The sequence below is a fragment of the Camellia sinensis genome, chromosome 12 (assembly GCF_055761805.1).
Source record: "Camellia sinensis isolate YWXY chromosome 12, ASM5576180v1, whole genome shotgun sequence".
NCBI lineage: Eukaryota > Viridiplantae > Streptophyta > Magnoliopsida > Ericales > Theaceae > Camellia > Camellia sinensis.
The window spans coordinates 171,955,986-171,967,609 of record NC_138972.1 but is presented as its reverse complement, the minus strand read 5'-3'; positions in this window follow the sequence as shown (position 1 = coordinate 171,967,609).

The window sequence follows — 11,624 nt, the reverse complement described above, 5'->3', positions numbered from 1 at the left end:
TAATTACATATCTGCCATCATGCATGAGGGTCCGAATCAGTGTATGAGTGTTTAAACCCTAATCCATGAGAAATGACAAGTAAACACTGTAATTACATATCTATCATCATGCAAGAGGGTCCGAATAAGTGTCCGAGTGTTCGAACCCTAATGCATGAGAAATGGCAATTTAACACCAAAATTACATATCTGCCATCATGCAATAGATTCCGAATAAGTGTCCGAGTGTTCGAACCCTAATACATGAGAAATGGCAACTAAACACCGTAATTACATATTTGCCATCATGCAAGAGGCTCCGAATAAGTGTCAGAGTGTTCGAACCCTAATGCATGAGAAATGGCAAGTAAACACCATAATTACATATCTGCCATCATGCAAGACGGTCTGAATTAGTGTCCGAGTGTTTAAACCCCAATGCATGAGACATGGCAAGTAAACACCATAATTACATATTTACAACAGGGTCCGAATCAGTATACGAGTGTTTACACCGTAATGCATGAGAAATGACAAGTAAACTCTGTAATTACATATCTGTCATCATGCAAGAGGGTCCGAATAAGTGTCTGAGTGTTCGAATCCCAATGGATGAGAAATGTCAAGTAAACACCATAATTACATCTTTGTCATCATGCAAGAGGGTCCGAATAAGTGTCCGAGTGTTTGAACCCTAATGCATGAGAAATGGCAAGTAAACACCATAATTACATATCTGCCATCGTGCTAGAGGGTCTGAATTAGTTTCCGAGTGTTTAAACCCTAATGCCTGAGACATGGCAAGTAAACACCGCAATTACATTTCTGCCATCATGCAAGAGGATCCGAATAAGTGTCCGAGTGTTCGAACCCAAATGCATGAGAAATGGCAACTAAACACCAAAATTACATGTCTGCCATCATGCAAGAGGGTCCGAATAAGTGTCCGAGTGTACGAGCCCTAATGCATGAGAAAAGGCAAGTAAAAACCATAATTACATATCTGTCTTCATGTAAGAGGGTTTGAGTAAGTGTCCAAGTGTTTGAACCCTAATGTATGAGAAATGGCGAGGAAACACCATAATTCCATATCTGCCATCATGCAAGAGGGTTCGAATCAGTGTACGAATGTTTAAACCCTAATGCATGAGAAATGACAAGCAAACAGTGTAATTACATATCTGTCATCATGCAAGAGGGTCCGAATAAGTGTCTGAGTGTTCGAAGCCTAATGCATGAGAAATGGCAAGTAAATAGCATAATTACATATCTGCCATCATGCAAGTGGGTCCGGATAAGTGTCCGAGTGTTCGAACCCTAATGCATGAGAAATGGCAAGTAAACACCATGCTTACATATCTGCCGTCATGCAAGAGGGTCTGAATTAGTGTCCGAGTGTTTAAATCCCAATGCATGAGACATGGCAAGTAAACACCATATTTACATATCTGTCATCATGCAAGAGGGTCCGAATCAGTGTACGAGTGTTTAAACCCTAATGGATGAGAAATGACAAATAAACATTGTAATTACATATCAGTCATCATGCAAGAGGGTCCGAATAAGTGTCCGATTGTTCGACCCCTAATGCATGAGAAATGGAAAGTAAACACCATAGCTACATATCTGCCATGATGCAAGAGGGTCCGACTAAGTGTCCGAGTGTTCGAACCCTAATGCATGAGAAATGGCAAGTAAACATCGAAATTATATATTTGCCATCATGCAAGAGGGTCCGAATAAGTGTCCGAGTGTTCGAACCCTAATGCATGAGAAATGGCAAGTAAACACTCTAATTACATATCTGCCATCATGCAAGAGGGTCCGAATTAGTGTCTGAGTGTTCGAAACCTAATGCATGAGAAATTGCAAGTAAACACCACAATTACATTTCTGCCATCATGCAAGAGGGTCTGAATTAGTGTCCGACTGTTTAAACCATAATGCATGAGACATGGCAAGTAAACACCGTAATTACATTTCAGCCATCACGCAAGTGGGTCCGAATAACTGTCCGAGTGTTCGACCCCTAATGCATGAGAAATTGCACTAAACACCATAATCACATATCTGCCATCATGCAAGAGGGTCCGAATAAGCGTTCGAGTTTTCGAGCACTAATGCATGAGAAATGGCAACTAAACACCATAATCACATATCTGCCATCATGTAAGAGGGATTGAATAAGTGTCCGAGTGTTCGAGCCCTAATGTATGAGAAATGGCAAGTAAACACCATAATTACATATCTGCCATCATGCATGAGGGTCCGAATCAGTGTACGAGTGTTTAAACCCTAATGCATGAGAAATGACAAGGAAACACTGTAATTACATATCTGTCATCATGCAAGAGGGTCCGAATAAGTGTCCGAGTGTTCGAACCCTAATATAGGAGAAATGGCAATTTAACACCATAATTACATATCTGCCATCATGCAAGAGATTCCGAATAAGTGTACGACTGTTAGAACCCTAATACATGAGAAATGGCAAGTAAACACCGTAATTGCATATTTTCCATCATGCAAGAGGCTCCGAATAAGTGTCAGAGTGTTCGAACCCTAATGCATGAGAAATGGCAAGTAAACACCATAATTACATATCTGCCATCATGCAAGAGGGTCTGAATTAGTGTCCGAGTGTTTAAACCCCAATGCATGAGACATGGCAAGTAAACACCATAATTACATATTTGCCATCATGCAAGAGGGTCGGAATCAGTGTACGAGTGTTTACACCCTAATGCATGAGAAATGACATGTAAAAACCGTAATTACATATCTGTCATCATGCAAGAGGGTCCGAATAAGTGTCTGAGTGTTCGAATCCCAATGCATGAGAAATGTCAAGTAAACACAATAATTACATCTCTGTCATCATGCAAGACGGTCCGAATAAGTGTCCGAGTGTTCGAACCCCAATGCATGAGAAATGGCAAGTAAACACCATAATTACATATCGGCCATCGTGCAAGAGGGTCTGAATTAGTGTCCGAGTGTTCGAACCCTAATGCCTGAGACATGGCAAGTAAACAACGCAATTACATTTCTGCCATCATGCAAGAGGATCCGAATAAGTTTCCGAGTGTTCGAACCCTAATGCATGAGAAATGGCAAGTAAACACCACAATTACATATCTGCCATCAGCAAGAGGGTCTGAATTAGTGTCTGACTGTTTAAACCATAATGCATGAGACATGGCAAGTAAACACCGTAATTACATTTCTGCCATCATGCGAGAGGGTCCGAATAAGTGTCCGAGTGTTCGAACCCTAATGCATGAGAAATGGCACTAAACACCATAATTACATATCTGCCATCATGCAAGAGGGTCTGAATAAGTGTTCGAGTTTTCGAGCCCTAATGCATGAGAAATGGCAAGTAAACACCATAATCACATATCTGCCATCATGTAAGAGGGATTGAATAAGTGTCCGAGTGTTCGAGCCCTAATGTATGAGAAATGGCAAGTAAAAACCATAATTACATATCTGCCATCATGCTTGAGGGTCCCAATAAGTGCCCGAGTGTTCGAACCCTAATGCATGAGAATTGACAAGTAAACACCATAATTACATATCTGCCATCATGCATAAGGGTCCGAATAAGTGCCCGAGTGTTCGAACCCTAATGCATAACAATTGACAAATAAACACCATAATTACATATCTGCCATCATGCTAGAGGGTTTGAATTAGTGTCCGAGTGTCTAAACCCTAATGCCTGAGACCTGGCAAGTAAACACCGTAATTACATTTCTGCCATCATGCAAGAGGGTCCGAATAAGTGTCCGAGTGTTCGAACCCTAATGCTTGAGAAATGGAAACTAAACACCATAATTACATATATGCCATCATGCAAGAGGGTCCGAATAAGTGCCCGAGTGTTCGAACCCTAATGCATGAGAAATGGCAAGTAAATACCTTAATTACATATCTGCCATCATGCAAGTGGGTCCGAATAAGGGTCCCAGTGTTGGAACCCTAATGCATGAGAAATGGCAAGTAAACACCGTAATTACATATTTGCCATCACGCAAAAGGCTCCGAATAAGTGTCCGAGTGTTCGAACCCTAATGCATGAGAACTGGCAAATAAACACCATAATTACATATCTGCCATCATGCAAGAGGGTCTGAATAAGTGTCCGAGTGTTCGAACCCCAATACATGAGAAATGGCAATTAAACACCGTAATTACATATTTGCCATCATGCAAGAGGCTCCGAATAAGTGTCCGAGTGTTCGAACACTAATGCATGAGAAATGGCAAGTAAACACCATAATTACATATCTGCCATCATGCAAGAGGGTCTGAATTAGTGTCCGAGTGTTTGAACCCCAATGCTTGAGACATGGCAACTAAACACCATGATTACATATCTGTCATCATGCAAGAGGTTCCGAATCAGTGTACGAGTGTTTAAACCCTAATGCATGAGAAATGACAAATAAACACTGTAATTACATATCTGTCATCATGCAAGAGGGTCCGAATAAGTGTCCGAGTGTTCGAACCCTAATGCATGAGAAATGGCAACTAAACAACATAATTACATATCTGCCATCATGCAAGGGGGCCCGAATAAGTGTCCGAGTGTTCGAGCCCTAATGTATGAGAAATGGCAAGTAAACACCATAATTACATATCTGCCATAATGTAAGAGGGTTTGAAGAAGTGTCAGAGTGTTCGAACCCTAATATATGAGAAGTGGGAAGTAAACACCATAATTCCATATCTGCCATCATGCATTAGGGTTCAAAGCAGTGTACGATTGTTTAAACCCTGATGCATGAGAAATGACAAGTAAACACTGTAATTACATATCTGTCATCATGCAAGAGGGTCCGAAAAAGTGCCCGAGGGTTCGAACCCTAATGCATGAGAAATGGCAAGTAAATACCATAATTACATATCTGCCATCATGCAAGTGGGTCCGAAGAAGTGTCCGAGTGTTCGAACCCTAATGCATGAGAAATGGCAAGTAAACACCGTAATTACATATTTGCCATCATGCAAAAGGGTCCGAATAAGTGTCCGAGTGTTCGAACCCTAATGCATGAGAAATGGCAAGTAAACACCATAATCACATATCTGCCATCATGTAAGAGGGTTTGAATAAGTGTCCGAGTGTTCGAACCCTAATGTATGAGAAATGGCAGGTAAACACCATAATTCCATATCTGCCATCATGCAAGAGGGTCCGAATCAGTGTACGTATGTTTAAACCCTAATGCATCAGAAATGACAAGTAAACACTGTAATTACATATCTGTCATCATGCAAAAGGGTCCGAATAAGTGTCCGAGTGTTCGAACCCTAATGCATGAGAAATGGCAAGTAAATACCATAATTACATATCTGCCATCATGCAAGTGGGTCCGAATAAGTGTCCGACTATTCGAACCTAATGCATGAGAAATGGCAAGTAAACACCGTAATTACATATTTGCCATCATGCAAAGAGTCCGAATTAGTGTCCGAGTGTTCGAAGCCTAATGCGTGAGAAATGGCAAGTAAACACCCTAATTACATATCTGCCATCATGCAAGAGGGTCTGAATTTGTGTCCGAGTGTTTAAACCCCAATGTATGAGACATGTCAAGTAAATACCATAATTACATATCTGCCATCATGCAAGAGGATCCGAATCAGTGCACGAGTGTTTAAACCCTAATGGATGAGAAATGAGAAATAAACACTATAATTACATATCTGTCATCATGCAAGAGGGTCCGAATAAGTGTCCGAGTGTTAGAACCCTAATGCATGACAAATGGAAAATAAACACCATAATTACATATCTGCCATCATACAAGAGGGTCTGAATTAGTGTCCGAGTGTTTAAACCCTAATGCCTGAGACATGGCAAGTAAACACCGTAATTACAATTCTGCCATCATGCAAGAGGGTCCGAATATATGTCCGAGTGTTCGAACCCTAATGCATGCGAAATGGAAACTAAACAACATATTACATATCTGCCATCATGCAAGAGGGTCCGAATAAGTGTCCGAGTGTTCGAGCCCTAATCCATGAGAAATAGCAAGTAAACACCATAATTACATATCTGCCATCATATAAGAGGGTTTGAGTAAGTGTCCGAGTGTTCGAACCCTAATGTATGAGAAATGGCAAGTAAACACCATAATTCCATATCTGCCATCATGCAAGAGGTTCCGAAGCAGTGTACGAATGTTTAAACCCTAATGCATGAGAAATGACAAGTAAACACTGTAATTACATATCTGTCATCATGCAAGAAGGTCCGAATAAGTGCCCTAGTGTTCAAACCCTAATGCATGTGAAATGGCAAGTAAACACCATAATTACATATTTGCCATCATGCAAGTGGGTCCGAGTAAGTGTCCGAGTGTTCGAACCGTAATGCATGAGAAATGGCAAGTAAACACCGTAATTACATATTTGCCATCATGCAAGAGGGTCCGAATAAGTGTCCGAGTGTTCGAACCCTAATGCATGAGAAATGACAAGTAAACACCATAATTACATATCTACCATCATGCTAGAGGGTTTGAATTAGTGTCCGAGTGTCTAAACTCTAATGCCTGAGACATGGCAAGTAAACACCGTAATTACATTTCTGCCATCATGCAAGGGGGTCCGAATAAGTGTCCGAGTGTTCGAACCCTAATGCATGAGAAATGGCAACTAAACTCCACAGTTACATATCTGCCATCATGCAAGAAGGTCCGAATAAGTGCCCGAGTGTTCGAACCCTAATGTATGAGAAATGTCAAGTAAACACCACAATTCCATATCTGCCATGATGCAAGAGGGTCCGAAGCGGTGTACGAATGTTTAAACCCTAATGCATGAGAAATGATAAATAAACACTGTAATTACATATCTGTCATCGTCCAAGAGGGTTCGAATAAGTGCCCGAGTGTTCGAACCCTAATGCATGAGAAATGGCAAGTAAACACCATAATTACATATTTGCCATCATGCAAAAGGGTCCGAATAAGTGTCCGAGTGTTCGAACCCTAATGCATGAGAAATGGCAAGTAAACACCATAATCACATATCCGCCATCGTGCAAGAGGGTTTGAATAAGCGTCCGAGTGTTCGAACCCTAATGTATGAGAAATGGCAAGTAAACACCATAATTCCATATCTGCCATCCTGCAAGAGGGTCTGAATCAGTGTACGTATGTTTAAACCCTAATGCATCCAAAATGACAAGTAAACACTGTAATTACATATCTGTCATCATGCAAAAGGGTCCGAATAAGTGTCCGAGTGTTCGAACCCTAATGCTTGAGAAATGGCAAGTAAATACCATAATTACATATCTGCCATCATGCAAGTGGGTCCGAATAAGTGTCCGAGTATTCGAACCTAATGCATGAGAAATGGCAAGTAAACACCGTAATTACATATTTGCCATCATGCAAAGAGTCCGAATAAGTGTCCGAGTGTTCGAACCCTAATGCGTGAGAAATGGCAAGTAAACACCCTAATTACATATCTGCCATCATGCAAGAGGGTCTGAATTTGTGTCCGAGTGTTTAAACCCCAATGTATGAAACATGTCAAGTAAATACCATAATTACATATCTGCCATCATGTAAGAGGATCCGAATCAGTGTACGAGTGTTTAAACCCTAATGGATGAGAAATGAGAAATAAACACTGTAATTACATATCTGTCATCATGCAAGAGGGTCCGAATAAGTGTCCGAGTGTTAGAACCCTAATGCATGACAAATGGCAAATAAACACCATAATTACATATCTGCTATCATACAAGAGGGTCTGAATTAGTGTCCGAGTGTTTAAACCCTAATGCCTGAGACATGGCAAGTAAACACCGTAATTACAATTCTGCCATCATGCAAGGGGGTCCGAATATATGTCCGAGTGTTCGAACCCTAATGCATGCGAAATGGCAACTAAACAACATATTACATATCTGCCATCATGCAAGAGGGTCCGAATAAGTGTCCGAGTGTTCGAGCCCTAATCCATGAGAAATGGCAAGTAAACACCATAATTACATATCTGCCATCATGTAAGAGGGTTTGAGTAAGTGTCCGAGTGTTCGAACCCTAATGTATGAGAAATGGCAAGTAAACACCATAATTCCATATCTGCCATCATGCAAGACGTTCCGAAGCAGTGTACGAATGCTTAAACCCTAATGCATGAGAAATGACAAGTAAACACTGTAATTACATATCTGTCATCATGCAAGAAGGTCCGAATAAGTGCCCTAGTGTTCAAACCCTAATGCATGAGAAATGGCAAGTAAACACCATAATTACATATTTGCCATCATGCAAGTGGGTTCGAGTAAGTGTCCGAGTGTTCGAACCGTAATGCATGAGAAATGGCAAGTAAACACCGTAATTACATATTTGCCATCATGCAAGAGGGTCCCAATAAGTGTCCGAGTGTTCGAACCCTAATGCATGAGAAATGACAAGTAAACACCATAATTACATATCTGCCATCATGCTAGAGGGTTTGAATTGGTGTCCGAGTGTCTAAACCCTAATGCCTGAGACATGGCAAGTAAACACCGTAATTACATTTCTGCCATCATGCAAGGGGGTCCGAATAAGTGTCCGAGTGTTCGAACCCTAATGCATGAGAAATGGAAACTAAACTCCACAGTTACATATCTGTCATCATGCAAGAAGGTCCGAATAAGTGCCCGAGTGTTCGAACCCTAATGTATGAGAAATGTCAAGTAAACACCACAATTCCATATCTGCCTGATGCAAGAGGGTCCGAAGCGGTGTACGAATGTTTAAACCCTAATGCATGAGAAATGATAAGTAAACACTGTAATTACATATCTGTCATCGTCCAAGAGGGTTCGAATAAGTGCCCGAGTGCTCGAACCCTAATGCATGAGAAATGGAAAGTAAATACCATAATTACATATCTGCCATCATGCAAGAGGGTCCGAATAAGTGTCCGACTGTTCGAACCCTAATGCATGAGAAATGGCAAGTAAATACCATAATTACATATCTGCCATCATGCAAGTGGGTCCGAATAAGTGTCCGAGTGTTGGAACCCTAATGCATGAGAAATGGCAAGTAAACACCGTAATTACATATTTGCCATCACGCAAATGGCTCCGAATAAGTGTCCGAGTGTTCGAACCATAATGCATGAGAAATGGCAAATAGACACCATAATTACATGTCTGCCATCATGCAAGAGGGTCTGAATTTGTGTCCGAGTGTTTAAACCCTAATTCCTGAGACAGGGCAAGTAAACACCGTAATTACATTTCTGCCATCACGTAAGAGGGTCCGAATAAGTGTCCGAGTGTTCGAACCCTAATGCATGAGAAATGGCAACTAAACACCATAATTACATATTTGCCATCATGTAAGAGGGTTTGAATAAGTGTCCGAGTGTTCGAACCCTATTGTATGAGAAATGGCAAGTAAACACCATAATTCCATATCTGCCATCCTGAAAGCGGGTCCGAAGCAGTGTACGAATGTTTAAACCCTAATGCATGAGAAATGACAAGTAAACACTGTAATTACATATCTGTCATCATGCAAGAGGGTCCGAATAAGTGCCCGAGTGCACGAACCCTAACGCATGAGAAATGGGAAGTAAATGCCATAATTACATATCTGCCATCATACAAGCGGGTCCGAATAAGTGTCCGAGTGTTCGAACTCTAATGCATGAGAAATGGCAAGTAAACACCGTAATTACATATCTGCCATCATGCAAGAGGGTCCGAATACGTGTCCGAGTGTTCGAGCCCTAATGCACGAGAAATGGCAACTAAACACCAGAATTACATATCCGCCATCATGTAAGAGGGTTTGAATAAGTGTCCGAGTGTTCGAAACCTTATGTATGAGAAATGGAAAGTAAACACCATAATTCCATATCTGCCATCATGCAAGAGGGTCCGAAGCAGTGTATGAATGTTTGAACCCTAATGCATGAGAAATGACAAGTAAACACTGTAATTACATATCTGTCATCATGCAGGAGGGTCCGAATAAGTGCCCGAGTGTTCGAACCCTAATGCATGAGAAATGGCAAGTAAATACCATAATTACATATTTTTGCATCATGCAAGTGGGTCCGAATAAGTGTCCGAGTGTTCGAACCCTAATGCATGAGAAATGGCAAGTAAACACCGTAATTACATATTTGCCATCATGCAAAAGGGTCCGAATAAGTGTCCGAGTGTTCGAACACTAATGCATGAGAAATGGCAAGTAAACACCATAATTACATATCTGCCATCATGCAAGAGGGTTTGAATTAGTGTCCGAGTGTCTAAACCCTAATGCCTGAGACATGGCAAGTAAACACCGTAATTACATTTCTGCCATCATGCAAGGGGGTCCGAATAAGTGTCCGAGTGTTCGAACCCTAATGCATGAGAAATGGCAACTAAACTCCACAGTTACATATCTGCCATCATGCAAGAAGGTCCGAATAAGTGCCCGAGTGTTCGAACCCTAATGTATGAGAAATGTTAAGTAAACACCACAATTCCATATCTGCCCTGATGCAAGAGGGTCCGAAGCGGTGTACGAATGTTTAAACCCTAATGCATGAGAAATGAGAAGTAAACACTGTAATTACATATCTGTCATCGTCCAAGAGGGTTCGAATAAGTGCCCGAGTGTTCGAACCCTAATGCATGAGAAATGGAAAGTAAATACCATAATTACATATCTGCCGTCATGCAAGAGGGTCCGAATAAGTGTCCGACTGTTCGAACCCTAATGCATGAGAAATGGCAAGTAAATACCATAATTACATATCTGCCATCATGCAAGTGGGTCCGAATAAGTGTCCGAGTGTTGGAACCCTAATGCATGAGAAATGGCAAGTAAACACCGTAATTACATATTTGCCGTCACGCAAATGGCTCCGAATAAGTGTCCGAGTGTTCGAACCCTAATGCATGAGAAATGGCAAATAGACACCATAATTACATGTCTGCCATCATGCAAGAGGGTCTGAATTTGTGTACGAGTGTTTAAACCCTAATTCCAGAGACATGGCAAGTAAACACCGTAATTACATTTCTGCCATCACGCAAGAGGGTCCGAATAAGTGTCCGAGTGTTCGAACCCTAATGCATGATAAATGGCAACTAAAAACCATAATTACATATCTGCCATCATGTAAGAGGGTTTGAATAAGTGTCCGAGTGTTCGAACCCTATTGTATGAGAAATGGCAAGTAAACACCATAATTCCATATCTGCCATCATGAAAGCGGGTCCGAAGCAGTGTACGAATGTTTAAACCCTAATGCATGAGAAATGACAAGTAAACACTGTAATTACATATCTGTCATCATGCAAGAGGGTCCGAATAAGTGCCCGAGTGCTCGAACCCTAACGCATGAGAAATGGGAAGGAAATGCCATAATTACATATCTGCCATCATGCAAGCGGGTCCAAATAAGTGTCCGAGTGTTCGAACTCTAATGCATGAGAAATGGCAAGTAAACACCGTAATTACATATTTGCCATCATGCAAGAGGGTCCGAATACGTGTCCGAGTGTTCGAGCCCTAATGCACGAGAAATGGCAACTAAACACCAGAATTACACATCCGCCATCATGTAAGAGGGTTTGAATAAGTGTCCGAGTGTTCGAACCCTTATGTATGAGA